A 5,032-nucleotide genomic window follows, 5' to 3' on the forward strand; every position below is an offset into this window, starting at 1 on the left:
GCATTTGTATCTGGATTTTTTGATTTCCTAAAAGAGTTTTGGTCTAACAGTTTTTTCTCGGAAGAAGCAAAAAAATAAAAGAAAGAATAAAATATGAAAGAAAAGCGTCCATTGTCTAATGGATAGGACAGAGGTCTTCTAAACCTTTGGTATAGGTTCAAATCCTATTGGACGCAATCTTATTTCTATCTATTCTTTAAATAACTATACTAAACTAAAAACAAAGAAAACTTTTTTGCATGATTCAAATGAAAAAGCTTTCTCAACGATTCCTATTCTACTAACAAGAGTAGACATGCAAAATTTATTTGTTACTGAAGAGAAAACCGTTCCAGCTGTTCCTGAATAGCTTCCTTCAAAAGGATTTCCGCTTGCTCGGTGAATGTCTTGCTAGAAGATATAATTTCTTGGAATTGAGGTTTAGTATCTTTTAGATGTTTACGTAACTCATCCAGAAATTTATTTACCTGTTCAATTTCTAACGAATCAAGATATCCTCTTGTTCCGGTATAAATAGTAGCTATCTGCTCTTCCACTGGGAGAGGATTTGCCTGGGATTGTTTAAGCAATTCCCTTAATCGTCGACCCCTTGCCAATTGATTCTGACTTGTTTTATCGAGAGCAGAGGCGAATTGTGCAAAGGCTTGTAACTCTGCGAATTGCGCTAGTTCCAATTTTGATTTGCCAGCTACTTGTTTCATGGCTTTAATTTGAGCCGCGGATCCTACTCTGGAAACAGAAATACCCACATTAATAGCGGGTCGAATTCCGGCATTGAATAGATCCGCAGATAAGAATATTTGTCCATCTGTAATGGAGATTACATTAGTAGGAATATAGGCGGAAACGTCTCCAGATTGAGTCTCAACTATTGGTAAAGCGGTCATACTTCCTTCGCCTAAAAGAGAATTTAATTTAGCGGCTCTTTCTAAAAGGCGTGAATGCAAATAAAAAACATCCCCTGGATAAGCCTCACGTCCGGGAGGTCTTCTTAATAGAAGGGACATTTGGCGATAAGCTTGTGCCTGTTTGGAGAGATCATCATAAATTATTAAAGTATGCCGTTCGCGGTACATAAAATACTCAGCCAGGGCTGCTCCCGTATAAGGAGCGAGGTATTGTAATGTAGCAGGTGAATCCGCCATTTCAGCTACTACAATAGTGTATTCCATGGCCCCCTCCTCATGGAAAGTAGTTACTACTTGAGCTACGGAGGATGCTCTTTGACCGATAGCTACATAAACACATATTACACCTTGCCCTTTTTGATTGAGAATTGTATCTGTGGCTACTGCTGTTTTGCCAGTCTGTCTGTCCCCAATAATTAACTCTCGCTGACCGCGCCCTATAGGGATCATCGAATCGATAGCAATAAGCCCTGTTTGAAGAGGTTCGTATACGGAACGCCTGGAAATTATACTTGGAGCAGGAGATTCAATTAAGCGAGATTCGGAAGCTATAATTTCGCCTTTCCCATCAATAGGTTTAGCCAGAGCATTTACAACACGACCCAAGTAAGCCTCACTCACGGGTATCTGAGCAATTCTTCCTGTTGCTTTTACAAAACTTCCCTCTTGTATCATCAACCCATCGCCCATTAATACAATCCCAACATTTTTGGATTCCAAATTCAGAGCAATACCCCTAGTACCTTCTGCAAATTCGACTAATTCACCTGACATTATTTCACCAAGACCTATAATACGAGCAATCCCATCCCCCACTTGAACTACGCGACCTATATTCTCAATCCCTACTTTCCTATTATATTGTTCAATACGTTCGCGGAGAATTTTATGAATTTCGTCGACTCGAAGGGTTGCCATTAGTGTTTCTTGACTCTTTTTTCGGAAGCAAGGGGAAAAATAATGCCTAAATTCTAAACGAAAGTAGAAGTTCAAGGCCTAATTAATTTAATTATTTCTTCCATTCCAGGGACCCGAGAATGCCAATATTAGCACGAATCGTACGGAAATGTAACTCGGTATTCAAACAACTATTCAGAGTTCCTAGAGCTCCTTGTACGGCCTGTTGGAAAACCCGCTGTCGGACCTGATTCATTGCCCTTTGTTTTTCAAAATAAAGGGTTTCGTTTTTAGACTTTTCCAATTGTTCCAAACTAATAGAAGTAGCATTAATCAAATTTGCTTTTTCTCGTTCTATCTCAGAGTATCCATTCATTCGATACTCATCCGCTTCTAGTTCGACTTTCTGTAATCGAATCCGAGCTTTTTCGAGTTGCTCAATGGTCCCTCTACGCAATTCTTCTGAATTTCGAATAGTACTCAAGATCCTCTGTTTTCGATTATCTAATAAATCTTTTAATGAAAGTAGATTATTTTGTAAGTTTACAACTTTTATGATCTCTTCCCGAACCAAACATGAATCTTTCGATTCATTTGGCTCTCACGCTCCTTTTTTTTTTTCTATAGCTATTTCCATATCTTTTTTTTAAGTAATGAGCCTATCCTCTATCTTCTTTTTTATGTTTATATTTCAATATACCGAAACCTATATAAGACTAGATAAATATTAAGAGGACTCTTCCGCCTAGATAAAAATATATCATGGTCAGCAAAGTTGTTTCTTTATTTTTATTTGCCCTCTAGTTAATAATTTCAATTTCATTAAGAAAAACTAACTAAATAAATGGAAAATGAAAATTAATAGAATTCTTTTTTATTTTTTTTTTCTTCAAATCCAAAAAATTTCTCTTTTTTATACATAGGTCGTCGATTCGGCATTGGTTAAAAAAGGGCAGGGTGCCCCCTTTTTTTTCTAGTAAATAGTTCAAACCATTTTATCGATATGAGTGTTCTATATCAGATAAATTTTACATTAGCTATTTCCCGTTTAAATTGGTACTAATACTAATATAGTTGTAGAAAGAGTACCTCTTTTTGCCTGGACTTCAAGCAGTTTAGCTTTAACCGTGTTAATGGTCTCACATTCTTGGTTTATAGAGAATCAAAGTTGATTTACCAATGAGTCGCGAAATGCTATGGTTCTTCCATATGATTTCTGAATTTATTCAGAAGTAATTCGTCGAGATCGTGCACCCTTTTCTTATTTATCCGAAAAATACTAAAAAATATTATAAAGTGCAGCCGGATAGATCCAATCTATTCTTGAAATAGACAACTCGCACACACTCCCTTTCCAAAAAAAATCAAAACACCAACCACTACAGTTAGATTTATTAGATTTGTTGCTAAAATATCGGTATTAAGCCCGAAACTGCCAGCGGATGGCCAGTGAGCTAAAAAAACGAAAGAATGGGTTACATTTTTCATATGCTCTCCTCTTATAGATAGGACGAACAAAGAACAAAGTTTTTCGATCACTTACTTCGCTCGCCCTTTTTTGATCGGTTTTTTTAATGCAAATAGATTCAATCTAGTAATTTCTTTTAGATTAAGTCTTACGTCTTGTTTGACCGGTGAAAGACTTCCTTTGTTGAAATGTTCTGTTCCCAAAATTCCTAAAATAAAAGGAAAAAACTTTCCACTTTCCTAAACTAAGGACGGGAAATAAGAAGGTGAGCATATCTTCTAAATTAATAATACTCAACTCAGCCCTTCCTAGAATGGGGTATTATCTGTCCCGATAAATAGATAATTCCAGGAGTAATAAATAGGAGTAAATTAAATAAAGTATTGATATAATTGGAATTGTGGAAGCAAATACCAATTTACTAAAAAAAGAAAAAAGTATCTAATCGAAATCGAAAGAATTTTTTTTTTAAGATTAAACAAAAGGGTTCGCAAATAAAAGCGCTAGTGCCACAACTAGTCCATAAATTGTTAAAGCTTCCATAAAAGCTAGACTAAGCAATAAAGTACCTCGTATTTTACCTTCTGCTTCTGGCTGTCTCGCAATACCTTCTACAGCTTGTCCTGCAGCAGTACCTTGACCAACTCCAGGTCCAATAGAAGCAAGCCCTACGGCCAATCCAGCAGCAATAACAGAAGCAGCAGCAATTAGTGGATTCATGGTGAGTAGTTCCTCGTGTCAAAAAAAAGAAATGGTTAAGGATACAATCAACCAATAAATTCTTACTTCTAAGCTCTATTGGGGAGAAGTAAAGTAACTAAAAAGTACAAATTGAAATCAAATTGAAATGATAATGTGAATTGTCCGAACTACATAGAAGGGAATTCCATATCCATATATCGGATTAGATAATGAATCTAACCTAGGAATATATAATATAATATCCTATATATATACATTTGTTTCTTCTATTTTGTTTGCATATTTTCTCATTTTCTATTGAATCGGATTCTAAAATCATTGCTTAAAGTGGAAACCTGCATAAAAGAGGACTCCACTTATAGACATTAAGGATATTATAGTATAGATCTAGCCTGACTCCACCCTCCTTAATGCATATATACTTTGAAAATTCCATAATATAGTCTATTCTATTCTCTCTCCTACAACTCTAGGCTATATATTCATACGCATTTCTAACTATTTTTTTGCAACCAAGCAGATTATCTGGAACCATGCATGAATTGAGCTAAGCTGCAAAAAAAAAAAATACTATTTCCAAAAAGAGTCAATTCAATGATGACCCTCCATGGATTCACCTATATAGGCTGCGGCTAATGTTGCAAAAATAAGAGCTTGAATACCGCTTGTAAATAATCCAAGAAACATGACCGGTATAGGGATTACTAAGGGGACTAAAGAAACAAGAACAACAACGACTAATTCATCCGCCAATATATTCCCGAAAAGTCGAAAGCTAAGCGATAATGGTTTTGTGAAATCTTCTAGGATGTTAATTGGTAAAAGGATTGGAGTTGGTTTAATATATTTCTCGAAATAGCTCAATCCTTTTTTGCTAAGACCAGCATAAAAATATGCCGCTGACGTGAGTAAAGCTAAAGCAACAGTAGTATTTATATCATTCGTGGGCGCTGCTAATTCCCCATGGGGTAACTCTATAATTTTCCAAGGTAAAAGAGCACCCGACCAATTCGAAACAAAAATAAAAAGGAACATAGTTCCAATAAAGGGAACCCAG

Source organism: Triticum urartu, unplaced genomic scaffold (genome assembly GCF_056163025.1).
Source record: "Triticum urartu cultivar PI428250 unplaced genomic scaffold, HENAU_Tu73 scaffold1, whole genome shotgun sequence".
In the NCBI taxonomy this organism is placed as follows: Eukaryota; Viridiplantae; Streptophyta; class Magnoliopsida; order Poales; family Poaceae; genus Triticum; species Triticum urartu.